The sequence below is a fragment of the Eucyclogobius newberryi genome, unplaced genomic scaffold (assembly GCF_026437365.1).
Source record: "Eucyclogobius newberryi isolate DKJ021-1_F unplaced genomic scaffold, fEucNew1.0.hap1 SCAF_2, whole genome shotgun sequence".
Lineage (NCBI taxonomy): Eukaryota > Metazoa > Chordata > Actinopteri > Gobiiformes > Gobiidae > Eucyclogobius > Eucyclogobius newberryi.
The window spans coordinates 4,315,653-4,337,272 of NW_027315834.1; the positions used below are offsets into that span (position 1 = coordinate 4,315,653).

The window sequence follows — 21,620 nt, forward strand, 5'->3', positions numbered from 1 at the left end:
ACACACACACTTGCACACACACACACTTGCACACACACACACACACTTGCACACACACACACACACTTGCACACACACACACTTGCACACACACACACTTGCACACACACACACTTGCACACACACACACACACACTTGCACACACTCACACACACTTGCACACACACACACTTGCACACAGGCACACGCAGCTATTTTTAGATGAGACTGGATATGCAACAGATGCTTTGCACAAAGACACTCACTTATGGTTAGACAATAGCTGCTGTTCCAAACATGAACATGTATTTGACTGAAGACAACGTTCCTGCTTGAATAAATGTCAATAACACCAACCAATGTGTGGACTTTAAAAACACAGAGGCACTCTGTGACAAATGAGATATAAGTATTATGAGATCAAGTAAAAGGGATTATTATTGTGCAATGGAAAACAAATATGGCAGCGGAGCAGAAAGAAGAAGGTCAGATGGAGCAGAGGAGGGTCAGAGGGAGCAGAGGAGAGGGTCAGAGGGAGCAGAGGAGGGTCAGAAGGAGCAGAGGAGGGTCAGAAGGAGCAGAGGAGGGTCAGAAGGAGCAGAGGAGGGTCAGAGGGAGCAGAGGAGGGTCAGAAGGAGCAGAGGAGGGTCAGAAGGAGCAGAGGAGGGTCAGAAGGAGCAGAGGAGGGTCAGAAGGAGCAGAGGAGGGTCAGAAGGAGCAGAGGAGGGTCAGAAGGAGCAGAGGAGGGTCAGAAGGAGCAGAGGAGGGTCAGAAGGAGCAGAGGAGGGTCAGAAGGAGCAGAGGAGGGTCAGAAGGAGCAGAGGAGGGTCAGAAGGAGCAGAGGAGGGTCAGAAGGAGCAGAGGAGGGTCAGAAGGAGCAGAGGAGGGTCAGAAGGAGCAGAGGAGGGTCAGAAGGAGCAGAGGAGGTCAGGTGTGGGCTGAGCACATTTGCATGTCCCGGCGTCACAGATGTAAAGGAGCTGATTTGTTTGAGCCACAGGGAAGTTCCTCTGTTTGTTCCTCTTCCACTAAACACGGCACATTATCTTTCACTTCTATTATATTTATGCAGAGAAATATAATCACACATGAATTCTATTGTAATTATTATTTTTGATATTCATAACAGCAAAAATGTGACATGTTCAACATTTAAAATCAGAACTTTTGAAAACTTTACATTTAGATCTGTGTCAGGACTTATGCTTTAGAGATGTGACTTTTCATTTTGACTTTTGGAAATTGTAGCACAAATTCACTGGAATCGGAAAAACAAAATAAAACATTGGAAAACAATTATATTTTGAAAATGTCAACTTGAGTTTTTCTTCTAATAAGACAGATAATGCATGAAAGCCATATGTTTATTTACCTGAAGGAAAACAATACTATAACGTGCTACTTTTGTCGTCATGTGAATAAAAGCTCAGTAAGATGTTATAATTAGTCACATTTTACAGTGTGTACACGAAAACAGACCCATAATTAGCTCAAGGATAAGAATCTGACATTACTGGACGTTTGTCAGATGAAAAAGAAAGACAAATACAAAAGTATGAAGCAAATCAACAGTTCATTGTGTGACATTTCATTATGTTTGATCAAATAAAGTGTATTCTTACCATCCAGGTCCATGTTGCAGAAGCTGAAGGCTGAAGCTGGTGAAGACACGTCCTCCTCTCCACTTCCTGACTCAGACTCCGCCTCTTTTATCTGACATTCAGAAGTGGGTTTCATATTTCATAAAGTGTTATATTCACACACAAATGCCACAGTTACTCATCTGTGTTTACTTAAAGGTGCACTGTGTAACCTTTCATGTGGAGAGCAGCCTACACGGCACAGAGATCATAGAGATGTTCCACAGCGAGGCATTAAACAGCTGTTGCCAAGTTACCGGTCAGATCTGTGGAGAGGCGAGCGTGTTTAAAAGATAATGTTTTAGGCAGTAAAAACAAATAAAAACAAATAAAAAATGCGACATAGAAAAGAAAGTAAAGCTGTACTGTAGCTGAACATTCCAGGCAATAGTAACTATGCAGATGAGCAGGCGGCGTAGGCTACTTTCCACTAGAAAAGTTACGCATTGCATCTTTAAAAATGATGTTTTGCTTCGCATTCTTCCTTTTATCACGGCTTGAGAAACACTGAGAAAATGTATGTCGAGCGACGCTTCAGACAAAGTTACTGTCAAAAGTTACCATGGTAACACTTACCTACAGTTACTGCATCCTCTCCATCTGTTATACATGCGTGTGCCACAAGGGGGCGCATGAGGAGAAGCTGCCATCGTCAGCTCATCGATGACATAATTAGAGCCGGGCAATTCATTGATTATTGTGATTAATTCAAATCAAATCAATTTATTTTTGTAAGGCCCAAAATCACAACAACAGTTGCCTCTGAGGGCCACAGGGAGAAATGAATCAACAATGTCTGTGGTGGCGAGGGACGATGTCCCAGGGTCCTCTGTCCTTAGACTCTCCTTCTCGGCCAGGAAAAACTACAAAAAGTTCAAATAAATGTACGTCATATTTTTCATAATCAAACAAAATGGTGAAAATGGCAACATTGTCAGATTGAGGTTTAAAACTGAACAAGTTGCAGCTGCAGCATCTGTACATGAGGAGAAAACACCTAAAGTTAAACTGTTCAAATTAGAGCTGTAAAGGTGTATCCAAGTTAAGCAGGTTAAGTCATCGTTATTGAGCACGTGCAGAGTCATGATGAAATACAATGTTATATAATAAGAATATAACATATAATGACACAGACTGTAGATACTGTAAAGTGACATGAGCACCAGCTGCTCAGGTCCTGGACATTGGTCTTAAATCTCTAACTTCTTGTGAGACTGAGCTTTTCAATTGACAAAAATGATGATGAGAGCGAATGAGCCAGAGAGAGAGAGAGACAAAGAGAGAGGGGGAAGAGAGAGAGCAAGAAAGAGACAGAAGACAGAGAGAGAGAACAGCGCAAGAGAGAGACAGACATAGAGAGAGAGCGAAACAGAGAGAGAGAATGAAAGAGACAGAAGACAGAGAGAGAGAACAGCGCAAGAGAGAGACAGACATAGAGAGAGAGAGAGTGAAACAGAGAGAGACAAAGAGAGAGCGAGAGAGAGAGAAACTAAGAGAGAGACAAAGAGAGAGAGAGAGAGAAACTAAGAGAGAGACAAAGAGAGAGAGAGAGAGAGAAACTAAGAGAGAGACAAAGAGAGAGGGGGGAAGAGAAAAAGAGAGAAAGAGACAGAGAGAGAGAGAGAGAGCGAAAGTGAAAGAGAGAGTGAAAGAGAGAGAGAGAGAGAGAGAGACAGCGACATTAGAATCAGGGCCGTAGCCAGGGGGGGGGGTTCGGGGGTCTGTCTATAGCAGTAACTTTCAATATTTTGTATCATTTTTCACTTGAGGGACAGATATTAGAGGTCAGGAGGACCAATCAGAACCCGGGGGGCCGACTCTGTGGAAAGGTGTGTCCGGGTTGGCGATGGACAGAACAAACGACGCCAGGCCCAGAACTTCCCAGAAACATGATGGGGGCCCCTGTTTCACCTTCTCCAGGAGCCTCTCCAGCTTCACCTTCTCCAGGAGCCTCTCCAGCTTCACCTTCTCCAGGAGCCTCTCCAGCTTCACCTTCTCCAGGAGCCTCTCCAGCTTCACCTTCTCCAGGAGCCTCTCCAGCTTCACCTTCTCCAGGAGCCTCTCCAGCTTCACCTTCTCCAGGAGCCTCTCCAGCTTCACCTTCTCCAGGAGCCTCTCCAGCTCCAGCACCCTTTTTGAGCTGAGCTGCTCTCTTCCACAAACTCCTCCTGAGCTGAAGGAGCAGAGGTTTGATGCCCAGTCGTAGGAGCCTCTGCACCGGCACCTTCAGCAGCAGCGCGGCCCCGGAGCCCACAGTACAAGACCCAATAGAAATGCTGCTAAGGTCCTAAAGTAATCTGCTCTATCAAAGGCCTTCTTCTGGTCCATGGAGACACGTCTTAAGTCCATGGCCTGCACTTTTGTGATGTCAATAATGTCTCTGACTAACAGGATTGTCCATTATTGTTCGTCCTGGGATACAGTAAGTCTGAGTACGGTGAGTCCAAGCTGTCCAAATGTCCAAAAGTCCAAGATGTCCAAAAGTCCAAGCTGTCCTTCAGCCTCTTAGACAGACCTTTTGCCATGATCTTGTATCATGTTGCTCTTTCATGTAGGACATTAGGACATGAGGTTTTTACGGGACACTTGGTTAGTTTTGACTTGATGATGCCCGACTGCGCGTCACGCATTATGAGCGGCGGCACTGCGGGAGGTAGTTCCTGTTCCATTTCAAAATAAAAGCTCCACTCACGCTATACAACAGTTGGCGGATTTGTGTTTTATTTCCTGAGCTGATGTCGCGATGGCTGACAGCAGTAAGACTGTTTATCTCATTCATTTATAGTTGAATTATTAGATTCAAACACATGTAGCTACAGTGCAAACAACAGGATTTACAGTCCAGTTGTAGTGAAGCTTTTATGTTTAAACAATAGTTTCTTTCCCGCTGTGACTTTACCTGGTTTATTTTGACACATTTTGACACGATTTCATGTTTCACTGTGAAAAGGGCCAGTGTGTTATTGTCGTGCATGTCCCAGTTTGCTTCATTTCATTGGGTGATGTTTGGTCCTGGTTCGAGCCCAGTTTAGTTCTGATGATATTGGTTTGGTCCGTTTTAAGCCTTGTTTTTAGTCTTGGTCTAATTCCAGGTTTAGTCCAAGTTTAGTCTCAATTTGGAGGTGATGTTTCTGCAAGTGTTTCACAGGAAAGGATCATACAGAGTATGAATATTATGCTATGTGTGATGGGTTGAACTATGAAAGAACTATGAAAATAACCTTGTATTTTCATAATCATACTTATTCTCTGGACTGAGCAGGCTCTAAAATAGACAAAAATACCTTTTATGACAAAGAGAGCAGCAAAAATAAATCTTAATCTAAAAAAAATATCTCTATCTAGAAGCTTTTATTCCAATTTCAACTTAATTAGGTTAAAAATGTACATACAAAGTACACAATGCTCAATAGAAACAATTGACTAGTCGACTACTAAAATAATGTTAAATTGCAGCCCTGTCACCTGGAGTCGAGAAGTAGCAGAAGTTGAAGTAGAAGTTGTCTGATCCTGTTTGTGTTTGTCCAGAGTCCAGAAAGAGAAACAGCAGGGACCATCCTGGAGGTGAGGGCCACGCCCACCTAACACTATAGATTTGTTGTGGTTTATGGTTCATATTTCTGTAATTACTAAATGTATCCACATGAAACAAAAGTGAAGGCAGTATTCATAGTCTGTATTTGATACATTTCTAGAAGCCTTCAGTGACCACATATCAACCTTTAGTTGGTTAAAATGTGTTTAAAAATAATAAGCACAAAAACAACAAATATTTTAAACCAATAAAATACAATTTAAAATCATGTGCAAGTTCTGGTAACATTCTGTTAAGGTAAGAAAGTTACTATAAAATGACATGTTTACATCCCAAATCTAATTATAAAAACACATTTGTCTCACTTTTTGTGACGTGTGTGTTAAGAGTATTTCTACTTAAAAAAAGAGTAGTAAGTAGGATTAGCAAAGTGACATGTGAGCTCGGAAAAAGCCTGTTTTACACTTTTCTCCTTCTTAGTGCTTTTTGAGCTGCGTCTGGTGCTGGTGGGCCGGACTGGAAGAGCTCCAGTGGAAACACCATCCTGGGACAGGACGTCTTCAGCTCCTCGGTCAGCGCGTCATCAGGTACTGACCTCCACACACAGCAGCCTCTAGTGGACAGGACGGGAAACACAGGCAGTACAGCAGCAGTGGGACATTATGTAGAGTTTGATCCTAAAATAAGAATCATCAAATTTAGTGCTCCAAGATAATGTTTCAAATTTAAAATATTGAAACAGAAATACGTCTCAACTGAACTTGAAGCATTTTGCATCCACCTGTTTTAACTCCCTCCAGCTTTAGCTCTAGAGAGCTCAGTGAGTCTAGATATATCCAGATCTGAGTCATGACGGCTGCACGTGCTTCAGGTTTATTATGGGATGTTCAACAAAAGCCTTTTGATATGTTTGTTGTATTTAAGTGTCACAGAATAAAATGCTCTTGTGCAATGGTATTGGTTCTTCTTCTGAGTTTATGATCATTATTTATTAGTTTGTAGTTTGTGACCTAAATAATCACTATTAAACACCACCTACAATAGTAGCTTCCCACCACCAAGTGTAGAGTGAAAGAATAATGTAAAACACCACTGTATATATCAAAAGCATGATAATTATGATGAAAACAATAAAAACATGAGTTGTCCTTGTGTCTCTTTGCAGTGACCCGACAGTGCAGTAAGAGCAGCGGCAGTGTGGGGGGTCGGCAGGTGAGCCTGGTGGACACGCCCGGCCTGTTCCACACTTCCCTGAATGAGGATGAAGTGGCCAGAGAAGTGTCCAAGTGCGTGAACATGTCGTGCCCCGGGCCCCACGCCATCCTGCTGGTGCTGCGCGTGGGCCGCTTCACCCCGGAGGAGCAGGGTGCCGTGGAGAGTGTGGAGAAGATATTCGGCCCCGGAGCATGGAAGTACACCATGGTCCTGTTCACGCACTCAGACAGCAGCTCCCTGCAGCAGGCCCTCAAGGACGTGGGGCCCGAGCTGCAGAAGGTGCTGGAACGTGTGGAGGGCCGGTACTACGAGTTAGACAATAAGAGGGCCGACGAGCGCTGCCAAGTGCTGCAGCTTCTGGTGGAGGTGGAGAAGATGGTCCAGAAGAACGGAGGAGAGTACTACAGCAACCCAACATATGTGAAGGTAAGAACCAGAGGACACCAGGGGACACCAGGGGACACCAGAGGAGACACAGTACTTAAAGTGCATGAGGTTAGACTGCACATGTCACTGAAACGTACTGAACATACTTAGAAATCTTGTATAGTTCCCTTTTAGAGTTTATAACTTCTTTTCCTGGTTGGACATGAGCTGCAGATGTAGAGACATTGTGGACGTAGGTGGAGGTTACACATTAGTTGAATAATACTGCCTGATCACACCTTTTATTTTGTAAAAATGATTGTTTAAACTGTCAGAAACACGTGTCAGGTGTGTGTAAATTGTCAATGCATTTTGGATAATATGTCGCTTATTGATGACATCACAGAGGGATTCTGTTTTAGAACTCAGCGTTACGTCCTGTAATTTTCAACTTTCAACAGATGTTTACATTTTCCCCACTTGAGTGATGTAAAACCACAAGTGTTTAATTAGAAAAACATGAAAACTTGAATGCCCTTTAAGCATGTTTTAGGATATCTGTACTTTACTTTTTACTTTACTTCACTACATTTAAGAGCAGGTGTAACTTCTACTCCACCTTAAATGTTCGAGGGATTGTGTTTTTTACATCCTGCCTTAGGGTTTGAGCAAATAAAAATACATTTAATGACACAAACTAAGCATGATTTGTTATGGGCCTTTAAGCATCGCATTTTTTAGAACTTAAAAAACGTGGTTTGTGACCAGCTTTTTGAAATTGAACTGTCTGAATCCAAACAAAATTATACGAGGTTAATGTGTCAAAAACAACCACAGGGCAGTAGTTGATATTTAGATATATTTTTGGAATATAAATGAAATCAAATGGAACACTCCTGTTTGGTCTTACAATCATATTTTGACCTGAATAATCAATCAAGGCAACAACATTTTTGCATAAACTAAATGGGATTAGGGCAAAAGAGTACGACTAAAAGTACTTGTTGTGTCTCGTCCAGGTGAGCAGACCGTGTTGTGTCTCGTCCAGGTGAGCAGACCGTGTTGTGTCTTGTCCAGGTGAGCAGACCGTGTTGTGTCTCGTCCAGGTGAGCAGACCGTGTTGTGTCTTGTCCAGGTGAGCAGACCGTGTTGTGTCTCGTCCAGGTGAGCAGACCGTGTTGTGTCTCGTCCAGGTGAGCAGACCGTGTTGTGTCTTTGTCCAGGTGAGCAGACTGTGTTGTGTCTTGTCCAGGTGAGCAGACCGTGTTGTGTCTCGTCCAGGTGAGCAGACCGTGTTGTGTCTTGTCCAGGTGAGCAGACCGTGTTGTGTCTTTGTCCAGGTGAGCAGACCGTGTTGTGTCTCGTCCAGGTGAGCAGACCGTGTTGTGTCTTGTCCAGGTGAGCAGACCGTGTTGTGTCTCGTCCAGGTGAGCAGACCGTGTTGTGTCTTGTCCAGGTGAGCAGACTGTGTTGTGTCTCGTCCAGGTGAGCAGACCGTGTTGTGTCTTGTCCAGGTGAGCAGACCGTGTTGTGTCTTGTCCAGGTGAGCAGACTGTGTTGTGTCTTTGTCCAGGTGAGCAGACCGTGTTGTGTCTTGTCCAGGTGAGCAGATTGTGTTGTGTCTTGTCCAGGTGAGCAGACCGTGTTGTGTCTTTGTCCAGGTGAGCAGACCGTGTTGTGTCTTGTCCAGGTGAGCAGATTGTGTTGTGTCTTGTCCAGGTGAGCAGACCGTGTTGTGTCTTGTCCAGGTGAGCAGACCGTGTTGTGTCTCGTCCAGGTGAGCAGACCGTGTTGTGTCTTGTCCAGGTGAGCAGACTGTGTTGTGTCTCGTCCAGGTGAGCAGACCGTGTTGTGTCTTGTCCAGGTGAGCAGACCGTGTTGTGTCTTGTCCAGGTGAGCAGACTGTGTTGTGTCTTTGTCCAGGTGAGCAGACCGTGTTGTGTCTTGTCCAGGTGAGCAGATTGTGTTGTGTCTTGTCCAGGTGAGCAGACCGTGTTGTGTCTTGTCCAGGTGAGCAGACCGTGTTGTGTCTCGTCCAGGTGAGCAGACCGTGTTGTGTCTTGTCCAGGTGAGCAGACTGTGTTGTGTCTTGTCCAGGTGAGCAGACTGTGTTGTGTCTTTGTCCAGGTGAGCAGACCGTGTTGTGTCTTGTCCAGGTGAGCAGACTGTGTTGTGTCTTGTCCAGGTGAGCAGACTGTGTTGTGTCTTTGTCCAGGTGAGCAGACCGTGTTGTGTCTTGTCCAGGTGAGCAGACTGTGTTGTGTCTTTGTCCAGGTGAGCAGACTGTGTTGTGTCTTTGTCCAGGTGAGCAGACCGTGTTGTGTCTTGTCCAGGTGAGCAGACTGTGTTGTGTCTTTGTCCAGGTGAGCAGACCGTGTTGTGTCTTTGTCCAGGTGAGCAGACCGTGTTGTGTCTTGTCCAGGTGAGCAGACTGTGTTGTGTCTTGTCCAGGTGAGCAGACTGTGTTGTGTCTTTGTCCAGGTGAGCAGACCGTGTTGTGTCTCGTCCAGGTGAGCAGACCGTGTTGTGTCTTGTCCAGGTGAGCAGACCGTGTTGTGTCTTGTCCAGGTGAGCAGACCGTGTTGTGTCTTGTCCAGGTGAGCAGACTGTGTTGTGTCCGTCCAGGTGAGCAGACTGTGCTGTGTCTTTGTCCAGGTGAGCAGACCGTGTTGTGTCTTTGTCCAGGTGAGCAGACCGTGTTGTGTCTTGTCCAGGTGAGCAGACCGTGTTGTGTCTTGTCCAGGTGAGCAGACCGTGTTGTGTCTTGTCCAGGTGAGCAGACTGTGTTGTGTCTTGTCCAGGTGAGCAGACTGTGTTGTGTCTTTGTCCAGGTGAGCAGACCGTGTTGTGTCTTGTCCAGGTGAGCAGACTGTGTTGTGTCTCGTCCAGGTGAGCAGACTGTGTTGTGTCTTTGTCCAGGTGAGCAGACCGTGTTGTGTCTCGTCCAGGTGAGCAGACTGTGTTGTGTCTTTGTCCAGGTGAGCAGACCGTGTTGTGTCTTGTCCAGGTGAGCAGACTGTGTTGTGTCTTTGTCCAGGTGAGCAGACCGTGTTGTGTCTTGTCCAGGTGAGCAGACTGTTAGCCGAGCGCGAGCAGGAGCTGAAGGAGCGATACTCCCAGGAGCTGGAGCAGAAGCTGAGCGCTGTGGAGCAGAAGTGCAAGGAGGAGCTAACTAAGGCTCGCAACGACGCCAACGAGCACAAACATCTGCTGGAGGAGAAGGAAAAGGAGATGGACGAGCTGAGAAGATACTTCGAGGTTGTGCGGGAGAAGTGTCGCCGAGTCGTGGAGGAGATGAGTGAGACGGACACGCTGGACAACGTTCACTACCACCGCACCCTCTCCTACTGCCCCGAGGACAACTCCTAATGGAAGGGCAGGAAGAAAGACCTAAAAGACAATATTCCATGAACTGTCATGGTGGAATTTTTGTTTTTATATATATACATTTATATATATAATATACATGAGGCAAATAGAGAGTCTCCCTCTGTAAAGCTAAGAACAATTAGCATGCTAACAGCACACTTCCTGCCTGGTGGAGTTTAAATCACTATAAGTAGATGCAGACAGCACACAGGGGTCTGATTCTGACCCTAAAGAGCTTATTTTACAATATACCTGTACTGGATTTTATTTTAGATAACATGAAAAAAATTGGGAACAGCCCGTTATATATAAATAACATGCTAATAATATTATTTGCACCTGTTACAGTAATGATTATTATTAGTTATCAACAGCAAAATAATGTAAAAAAAATAGATTCCCAATGTCATTAATGGTCTGGGTCCAGGGTCTTTGGTGCCAGAGCGCTGCAGCAGAGAGCCCCCATGTGGGCTCCCAGTCTACACATCAAGCACATACAAGAACGTTGCTTTTATAATGCTAATGTATGTTATGTTATCTGCCCTTTATATGAACTTAGTTAGAATTGTACTTACAATTGAATTCTAAATGACATATTTTATAGCTAACGCTGTAATTTGACCACACAGCGAGCCCTGCACTGTATTATGGGAGGGGCCAAACGTGTCACGAGTGAATGTCACAGAATGTATATTGAGTCAAATTAAGCACTTTCCTCCCTTTTCCCTCTGTAGATGGAAATTAGCTTTCATATCTATGATCAGGTGCAAACATCTATGACCTCAGGCCTTATGTAAGCGTGCACTGTCCTGTTAAATTAAAAACATAAAATACAGTCAGATCTGTGGAGAATCGACCCCGTTAACTGTAACTGCAGGGTTTTACGGCTCATTTTCAAGCAACAAACACAAGATAGTTCAATGTCATCAAACATTCCAGAACAATTCATTTCTATGGAGACGTGCAGGTGGTGGACCCTCCACCAGAAAGGTACATAGTGTAAAAACCTTAGCTTGTGGTCATACTTATGTGTATTTAATATGCAAAACTCTGCCTAATCTTTGAATGAATGTGACCAAACAGCGTGGTGGAGGCTGAAGCTGATGGACACGTTCTTAAATATGATTCTACAGATATTCAGTAGTTGCACGTGACATTTGGACGCCTCTGTGCTGCTGCGTCCTGCCTCACACGAGCTGCTCAGTATTTTTAGACCACAGAAGATGAATGGTCTGCGCTGCCTCATTTCACTGAGCAGGAAATGACTGCTGCTGTAATTATCCTCCACCAACATGTGTCTCTGTCTCACCCCCTGGTCTCACCTCACTGTACAAGGCCCCAGGACACTCAGAACCACAGGCTCACTGGTTGGATTCCCGCACTGGACCGTGAGGATTTCTGTGTGGAGTTTGCATGTTCTCTCTGTGTCTGGATGGGTTCACATTGGTCACTCTTGTCTGGCCTAAACTGACGTCTTTAAAGTGGCAGTTACTCTTGTGTAGTACTAGTGTTCACCTGCAGAGGGCGACGTGATCCAGTGTGACAGTGTTCAGTGTCATGCAAATGAACGATTCACATTCACATTAACATTATTATATGTAACAACCATAATATTTGTTTCTGAATTTCCATTGTGACATCATAACATTCACATCGACCATCAACACCTGATATTAAAGTGCTTTTGGATGCATTTTAAGCCTGTACATTCTGTTGATGTAAATAAGCGCGCTTTGATGAAAATAAATTAATTTTCAAGTGTATTTGCAGAAGTATGTGGGTTTTCTGCTTAATGCATTTAAACTCTTTTTCGGTCGTCGTCTCTGGTGCAAAACCGTTGCTGCTGCTTCAGTCTCGTCGTGAGGACCAGTTACAACTGGACTTGCATCTGAATTGCAAAGTGTGTTCTGCAGAAAGACATGACTAGAGCCTCGTCGCAGTAATTTAAACATGTAATAAAGCAGATTTTGGCTCAAACACGAGCCCAGCGCCCAATGAAAATTAGCGGAGGAAATAGTGGAAACAGCGTCTTAAATAAAACTTTCTATTTAAAAAAAATCAGAAGAGAGAGCTGCCCAAACGCTGGCAACAGCGAGGCACAGAAATCATTCTAAACAAATGTAAAATGCAAAATATATATATCTGGCGTGTGTCTGACTCATGTGAAGTTTGTCCAATGTCCATTTTAGAGACTCCTGAATTAATTAGCATCAGAGCTAGCCTAGCGCCAAAACTCTCTCTTTTAGTCGCGTGATCACATGACGCTGTTTAACCAATGAAAAGTCAGGAAACACATGTGTTGGCGCTCTTCTACCGACAGTTGCACTTGACTGGTGCAGTGAAGATGAGTTCCAGGAGAAGACGAGACCTGTATCGTCTTCTGTAGCTGTGAACGTCAGTGTTGAGGCTCGAGAGCGGAAAACCAGGACCAGGCCGACATTTACTGTTGCGACTCAAGTCAAATGACAAAAAACTGGAAAGGGCGGAAATAAACCAAAATGTGGGTCAAATTAAGTTGATGTATTAAGTATACATCAAGTATAAATCAATGTTTCAGAGAGAAAAAATAATTAGATCAAAATTGTTCATCAATCATTTTTTGGTGTTAAAACTTGAATTAAAAGTCAGGCTAAGAATGATGTATTAACAAATCCGTCAGTATGAAGTCCCAGGTTGTAACGTTTGGTGTTTGTAGCTGAACTTTACGTCTCTGTGAGAGAAAAATGCATTTGGAGAAAATGACCTTTGAAGTTACAAAGTCCCAGAGAAATGTGTGGATGAAGTGGATTCGATGACACAATAAAACATCTTTAGGTGCGGCTTTTTGGGGGTTTCTACGTGAAAGTTTATATGTTGAGAACAAACTGATCAACAGAAGGAAAGGCCTGTCTCAAATACTGTAGCTGCTTTTGATTGGAGCGTTCGTTTCCTCTGCAGCGCTGCCATTAGCAACATGACGCTGACAGAGAGATGGACATAGACAGCGCTTTCTGTTGTAGCACAAGTATCATATGTTGTAAAATGCATTGGTTAGAACAGGGGTGGGCAAACTGCGGCACGCGGGCCACATATGGCCCGTTTGTCTTTATAATACGGCCCGCCAAACATGCTATTTTTTTTTTTGCCCTTAGGTATCCGTCTGCACTTGTATCCTTAATAAATATGACGCGAAAGGAATTAAATAATAGATTCAAATAGCCTATATTTGACAGAAAAGTGATATTTTATTTTTTTCACACCAATGATGGCGGGCCGGCCCTCCGCTACTTGCCTGGTTTCAAATACGGCCCTCGGGGGAAAATAATTGCCCACCCCTGGGTTAGAAGAATGTCATTAAATGCAGTGTCAGGTGCTGTGGTGCTGATGCTATCGCTAGCCTGCTCCGCTGGTTATTTTCTGCTGGTTGTTTTCTGCTGGTTGTTTTCCGCTGGTTGTTTTCCGCTGGTTGTTTTCTGCTGGTTGTTTTCCGCTGGTTGTTTTCTGCTGGTTGTTTTCCGCTGGTTGTTTTCCGCTGGTTGTTTTCAAGCTCATGTTGGCTTAAACATCCAGCACCCAATTAAGTGGATGACTTTGTAATTCGGTGATGTTTTTCCTGGAGAATGTGACAGGCTGTATTCGTGGTGCTGAGGAGGAAGGAGCTAACGACCCCCTGCAGAGGTCGCACACGAGAACCATATGAAAGCGATCAGCGGGAGGAGGAGGAGGAGAGAGGGGTGCGAGTGAGGACAAGTTCACACAGTTTACAGGTTCTGCTAGAGAGAGGCAGCATCACGGGACAAACACTTAACAGTGAATTAACGTTTACAAATCAGTCATGGACGGTACTTTCAGTTTAGATAAAAAAAAAATTCACTTACCCCCTATCCCCACCCACTGCTCTGTACTTGTGATTTCAGACAATTTATAGACACATTTTTCACAACTAAATAGCATCATTTGCACACGAATGACAATCCGCTGTTTGTGACGGTGAAATGCCATTTTAGCAGCAGTAGCTCGTCAGGTGCAGCAGTAGCTCGTCAGGTGGAGCTGCAGCTCGTCAGGTGCAGCAGTAGCTCGTCAGGTGGAGCTGCAGCTCGTCAGGTGCAGCAGTAGCTCGTCAGGTGGAGCTGCAGCTCGTCAGGTGCAGCAGGATGTTGGTCTCAGGACAGGGACTGGGAGTGACCCACACGACCTGGTCAGATGCAGGTCTCTTTGTTGACCCCTCATACGGGTCAAGGGCGAGAATGATGCGTCTTGCTGTGGATATATGACATTTTCCCTTGAGCTCGTCTATTGTCTATTCAAAGTTAATTATGCCCCCCCCTGCCTCAAGCTCCCAGCATGCATCTGTGCACTGCCCGCTGAGCCAGACTTCCTCCTCAGAATGTGCTCCATCACTGAGAGGCGGATCCTAATTACAAGCATGTGCCAAAATGACACCTCATTATTGTGACTTTTTGAAACAAGAGGTTCTTACTTTGCCTGGAATGGCATTAAATCTATCTATCTCCATGGAGACGACAGATGACGCTACAAGGCCAAGTTACAGGTCAGATCTGTGAAAAGGCGAGCACGTGCAATGTAAAACCATCTACACATGATAGGGTTTTTTGCCCCATGTCAAGCCCAATTTGCTTCTCCACGAGTTGGGCGTGCCTCATGTCGTGCCTCATGTCGTGCCTCATGTTGTGCCTCATGTTGTGCCTCAGGTCGCGCCTCAGGTCGCGCCTCACGTCGTGCCTCACGTCGTGCCTCATGTCGTGCCTCATGTCGTGCCTCGTGCCTCATGTCATGCCTCATGTCGTGCGTCGTGCCTCATGTCGTGCCTCATGTCGTTCCTCATGTCGTGCGTCGTGCCTCATGTCGTGCCTCATGTCGTGCGTCGTGCCTCATGTCGTGCCTCATGTCGTGCGTCGTGCCTCATGTCGTGCCTCATGTCGTGCCTCATGTCGCGCCTCATGTCGCGCCTCATGTCGTGCCTCATGTCGTGCGTCGTGCCTCATGTCGTGCCTCATGTCGTGCGTCGTGCCTCATGTCGTGCCTAAGGTTGTGCGTCGTGCCTCATGGCGTGCCTCATGTCGTGCCTCATGTTGTGCCTCATGTCGTGCCTCATGTCGCGCCTCATGTCGCGCCTCATGTCGCGCCTCATGTCGTGCGTCGTGCCTCATGTCGTGCCTCATGTCGTGCGTCGTGCCTCATGTCGTGCCTAAGGTTGTGCGTCGTGCCTCATGGCGTGCCTCATGTCGTGCCTCATGTTGTGCCTCATGTCGTGCCTCATGGCATGCCTCATGGCGTGCCTCATGGCGTGCCTTATGTTGTGCCTCATGTCGTGCCTTATGTTGTGCCTCATGTCGTGCCTTATGGCGTGCCTCATGTTGTGCCTCATGTCGTGCGTCGTGCCTCATGTCGTGCCTCATGTCGTGCGTCGTGCCTCATGTCGTGCCTCATGTTGTGCCTCATGTCATGTCGTGCCTCATGGCGTGCCTCATGTCGTGCCTCATGTCTTGCCTCATGGCGTGCCTCATGGCGTGCCTCATGGCGTGCCTCATGGCGTGCCTCATTTCGTGCCTCATGGCGTGCCTCATGGTGTGCCTCATGGCGTGCGTCGTGCCTCATGTCGTGCCTCATGTCGTGCCTCATGTCGTGCGTCATGTCGTGCGTCATGTCGTGCCTCATGTCGTGCCTCATGTCGTGCCTCATGTCATGTCGTGCCTCATGGCGTGCCTCATGTCGTGCCTCATGTCTTGCCTCATGGCGTGCCTCATGGCGTGCCTCATGGCGTGCCTCATGTCGTGCCTCATGTCGTACCTCATGTCGTGCCTCATGTCGTGCTTCATGTCATGTCGTGCCTCATGTCGTGCCTCATGTCATGTCGTACCTCATGTCGTGCCTCATGTCGTGCCTCATGTCATGTCGTGCCTCATGGCGTGCCTCATGGCGTGCCTCACGGCGTGCCTCATGTCGTGCCTCACGTCGTGCCTCACGTCGTGCCTCACGTCGTGCCTCACGGCGTGCCTCACGTCGTACCTCACGGCGTGCGCGTGCCTCACGGCGTGCCTCACGGCGTGCCTCACGGCGTGCCTCACGGCGTGCCTCATGTCGTGCCTCATGTCGTGCCTCATGTCATGTCGTGCCTCATGGCGTGCCTCATGTCGTGCCTCATGTCTTGCCTCATGGCGTTTCTCATGGCGTGCCTCATGGCGTGCCTCATGGCGTGCCTCATGTCGTGCCTCATGTCGTGCCTCATGTCGTGCCTCATTTCATGTCGTGCCTCATGGCGTGCCTCATGTCGTACCTTATGTCGTGCCTCATGTCGTGCCCCATGTCGTACCTCATGTCGTGCCTCATGTCGTGCCTCATGTCATGTCGTGCCTCATGTCGTGCCTCATGTCGTGCCTCATGTCGTACCTCATGTCGTGCCTCATGTCGTGCCTCATGTCATGTCGTGCCTCATGTCGTGCCTCATGTCATGTCGTGCCTCATGTCGTGCCTCATGTCGTACCTCATGTCGTACCTCATGTCGTGCCTCATGTCGTGCGTCATGTCGTGCCTCATGTCGTGCCTCATGTCATGTCGTACCTCATGTCGTGCCTCATGTCGTGCGTCATGTCGTGCCTCATGTCATGTCGTGCCTCATGTCGTGCCTCATGTCGTGCCTCATGTCGTACCTCATGTCGTGCCTCATGTCGTACCTCATGTCGTGCCTCATGTCGTGCCTCATGTCATGTCGTGCCTCATGTCGTGCCTCATGTCGTACCTCATGTCGTGCCTCATGTCGTGCCTCATGTCATGTCGTGCCTCATGTCGTGCCTCATGTCATGTCGTACCTCATGTCGTGCCTCATGTCGTGCCTCATGTCATGTCGTGCCTCATGGCGTGCCTCATGTCGTGCCTCATGTCGTACCTCATGTCGTGCCTCATGTCGTACCTCATGTCGTGCCTCATGTCGTGCCTCATGGCGTGCCTCATGTCGTGCCTCATGTCTTGCCTCATGGCGTTTCTCATGGCGTGCCTCATGTCGTGCCTCATGTCGTGCCTCATTTCATGTCGTGCCTCATGGCGTGCCTCATGTCGTACCTCATGTCGTGCCTCATGTCGTGCCTCATGTCGTACCTCATGTCGTGCCTCATGTCGTGCCTCATGTCATGTCGTGCCTCATGTCGTGCCTCATGTCGTGCCTCATGTCGTACCTCATGTCGTGCCTCATGTCGTGCCTCATGTCATGTCGTGCCTCATGTCGTGCCTCATGTCATGTCGTGCCTCATGTCGTGCCTCATGTCGTACCTCATGTCGTACCTCATGTCGTGCCTCATGTCGTGCCTCATGTCATGTCGTGCCTCATGTCGTGCCTCATGTCATGTCGTACCTCATGTCGTGCCTCATGTCGTGCCTCATGTCGTGCCTCATGTCGTGCCTCATGTCATGTCGTGCCTCATGTCGTGCCTCATGTCGTGCCTCATGTCGTACCTCATGTCGTGCCTCATGTCGTGCCTCATGTCGTACCTCATGTCGTGCCTCATGTCGTGCCTCATGTCATGTCGTACCTCATGTCGTGCCTCATGTCATGTCGTGCCTCATGGCGTGCCTCATGTCGTGCCTCATGTCGTACCTCATGTCGTGCCTCATGGCGTGCCTCATGTCGTGCCTCATGTCGTGCCTCATGTCGTGCCTCATTTCATGTCGTGCCTCATGGCGTGCCTCATGTCGTACCTCATGTCGTGCCTCATGTCGTGCCTCATGTCGTACCTCATGTCGTGCCTCATGTCGTGCCTCATGTCATGTCGTGCCTCATGTCGTGCCTCATGTCGTGCCTCATGTCGTACCTCATGTCGTGCCTCATGTCGTGCCTCATGTCATGTCGTGCCTCATGTCGTGCCTCATGTCATGTCGTGCCTCATGTCGTGCCTCATGTCGTACCTCATGTCGTACCTCATGTCGTGCCTCATGTCGTGCCTCATGTCATGTCGTGCCTCATGTCGTGCCTCATGTCATGTCGTACCTCATGTCGTGCCTCATGTCGTGCCTCATGTCGTGCCTCATGTCGTGCCTCATGTCATGTCGTGCCTCATGTCGTGCCTCATGTCGTGCCTCATGTCGTACCTCATGTCGTGCCTCATGTCGTGCCTCATGTCGTACCTCATGTCGTGCCTCATGTCGTGCCTCATGTCATGTCGTACCTCATGTCGTGCCTCATGTCATGTCGTGCCTCATGGCGTGCCTCATGTCGTGCCTCATGTCGTACCTCATGTCGTGCCTCATGGCGTGCCTCATGTCGTGCCTCATGTCGTGCCTCATGTCGTGCCTCATTTCATGTCGTGCCTCATGGCGTGCCTCATGTCGTACCTCATGTCGTGCCTCATGTCGTGCCTCATGTCGTACCTCATGTCGTGCCTCATGTCGTGCCTCATGTCATGTCGTGCCTCATGTCGTGCCTCATGTCGTGCCTCATGTCGTGCCTCATGTCGTACCTCATGTCGTGCCTCATGTCGTGCCTCATGTCATGTCGTGCCTCATGTCGTGCCTCATGTCATGTCGTGCCTCATGTCGTGCCTCATGTCGTACCTCATGTCGTACCTCATGTCGTGCCTCATGTCGTGCCTCATGTCATGTCGTGCCTCATGTCGTGCCTCATGTCATGTCGTACCTCATGTCGTGCCTCATGTCGTGCGTCATGTCGTGCCTCATGTCATGTCGTGCCTCATGTCATGTCGTGCCTCATGTCGTGCCTCATGTCGTGCCTCATGTCGTACCTCATGTCGTGCCTCATGTCGTACCTCATGTCGTGCCTCATGTCGTACCTCATGTCGTGCCTCATGTCGTGCCTCATGTCATGTCGTGCCTCATGTCGTGCCTCATGTCGTGCCTCATGTCGTGCCTCATGTCATGTCGTACCTCATGTCGTGCCTCATGTCGTGCCTCATGTCGTGCCTCATGTCGTGCCTCATGTCATGTCGTACCTCATGTCGTGCCTCATGTCGTGCCTCATGTCATGTCGTGCCTCATGTCGTGCCTCATGTCGTGCCTCATGTCGTACCTCATGTCGTGCCTCATGTCGTGCCTCATGTCATGTCGTGCCTCATGTCGTGCCTCATGTTATGTCGTACCTCATGTCGTGCCTCATGTCGTGCCTCATGTCATGTCGTGCCTCATGTCGTGCCTCATGTCGTGCCTCATGTCGTGCCTCATGTCGTGCCTCATGTCGTGCCTCATGTCGTGCCTCATGTCGTGCCTCATGTCGTGCCTCATGTCATGTCGTACCTCATGTCGTGCCTCATGTCGTGCCTCATGTCATGTCGTGCCTCATGTCGTGCCTCATGTCATGTCGTACCTCATGTCGTGCCTCATGTCGTGCCTCATGTCATGTCGTGCCTCATGTCGTGCCTCATGTCGTGCCTCATGTCGTACCTCATGTCGTGCCTCATGTCGTGCCTCATGTCATGTCGTGCCTCATGTCGTGCCTCATGTTATGTCGTACCTCATGTCGTGCCTCATGTCGTGCCTCATGTCATGTCGTGCCTCATGTCGTGCCTCATGTCGTGCCTCATGTCGTGCCTCATGTCGTGCCTCATGTCGTGCCTCATGTCGTGCCTCATGTCATGTCGTGCCTCATGTCGTGCCTCATGTCTTGCCTCACGGCGTGCCTCACGTCGTGCCTCACGGCGTGCCTCATGTCGTGCCTCATGTCGTGCCTCATGTCGTACCTGATGTCGTGCCTCATGTCGTGCCTCATGTCATGTCGTGCCTCATGTCGTGCCTCATGTTATGTCGTACCTCATGTCGTGCCTCATGTCGTGCCTCATGTCATGTCGTGCCTCATGTCGTGCCTCATGTCGTGCCTCATGTCGTGCCTCATGTCATGTCGTGCCTCATGTCGTGCCTCATGTCTTGCCTCACGGCGTGCCTCACGTCGTGCCTCACGGCGTGCCTCATGTCGTGCCTCATGTCGTGCCTCATGTCGTACCTGATGTCGTGCCTCATGTCGTGCCTCATGTCATGTCGTGCCTCATGTCGTGCCTCATGTTATGTCGTACCTCATGTCGTGCCTCATGTCATGTCGTGCCTCATGTCGTGCCTCATGTCGTGCCTCATGTCATGTCGTGCCTCATGTCGTGCCTCATGTCTTGCCTCACGGCGTGCCTCACGTCGTGCCTCACGGCGTGCCTCATGTCGTGCCTCATGTCGTGCCTCATGTCGTACCTGATGTCGTGCCTCATGTCGTGCCTCATGTCATGTCGTGCCTCATGTCGTGCCTCATGTTATGTCGTACCTCATGTCGTGCCTCATGTCATGTCGTGCCTCATGTCGTGCCTCATGTCGTGCCTCATGTCATGTCGTGCCTCATGTCGTGCCTCATGTCTTGCCTCACGGCGTGCCTCACGTCGTGCCTCACGGCGTGCCTCATGTCGTGCCTCATGTCGTGCCTCATGTCGTACCTGATGTCGTGCCTCATGTCGTGCCTCATGTCATGTCGTGCCTCATGTCGTGCCTCATGTTATGTCGTACCTCATGTCGTGCCTCATGTCATGTCGTGCCTCATGTCGTGCCTCATGTCGTGCCTCATGTCATGTCGTGCCTCATGTCGTGCCTCATGTTATGTCGTACCTCATGTCGTGCCTCATGTCGTGCCTCATGTCATGTCGTACCTCATGTCGTGCCTCATGTCGTGCCTCATGTCATGTCGTGCCTCATGTCGTGCCTCATGTTATGTCGTACCTCATGTCGTGCCTCATGTCGTGCCTCATGTCATGTCGTGCCTCATGTCGTGCCTCATGTCGTGCCTCATGTCGTGCCTCATGTCGTGCCTCATGTCGTGCCTCATGTTATGTCGTACCTCATGTCGTGCCTCATGTCGTGCCTCATGTCATGTCGTGCCTCATGTCGTGCCTCATGTCATGTCGTGCCTCATGTCGTGCCTCATGTCATGTCGTGCCTCATGTCGTGCCTCATGTCTTGCCTCACGGTGTGCCTCACGGCGTGCCTCATGTCGTGTGGTCAGTGTGATTCTCTGACCACTATTTGTCAAGTCGCAGCTCGTAAACCTCAAACTGTGACGTTCCAACAGCTTTAGCTCGTTTTGTTTTCATCCTGTTACGTCACATGACCGTGGACGTTGAAAATGAACGATTATGTCCCCCCACTTTTCACAGCAGCTGCTCGTCACTATGAAATCTGACCTTCAGTATGTTTCCCTCTGTCTGTTTACAATAACATCGCCATAGAGACGAGCACCTAGTGGACCCCCACCAGAAAAGCTGCACAGTGCCCCTTGAATATGAACAGATTTGTCCTTTCCTATTCTGCTCAAAAGGCTCCACAGAAGCACAACTGTGCAGTATATTTAACTGAAATTAGGACTATTTTACAAAAGAGGCTTAGCGTGAGCTGCAGAGGTTTGTAAGGTTATGAATGCCTCGCTCTTTCATTCATAACTTTACAGTACTGGGTATACGTACTAGTACAAGTTAAACAGAGTTTAAAGACTGAAAGCCATGATTTTACTCACACTTCATCCAGTCAAAGGAAACACGTAAAA

At 48.2% G+C, this 21,620-nt stretch overlaps 1 pseudogene; it reads left to right on the forward strand.

The window, feature by feature from the left end:
- Positions 1-4,363: 4,363 nt before the first annotated feature.
- Positions 4,364-10,128, forward strand: LOC140366891 (GTPase IMAP family member 9-like; annotated as a pseudogene).
- Positions 10,129-21,620: the final 11,492 nt, after the last annotated feature.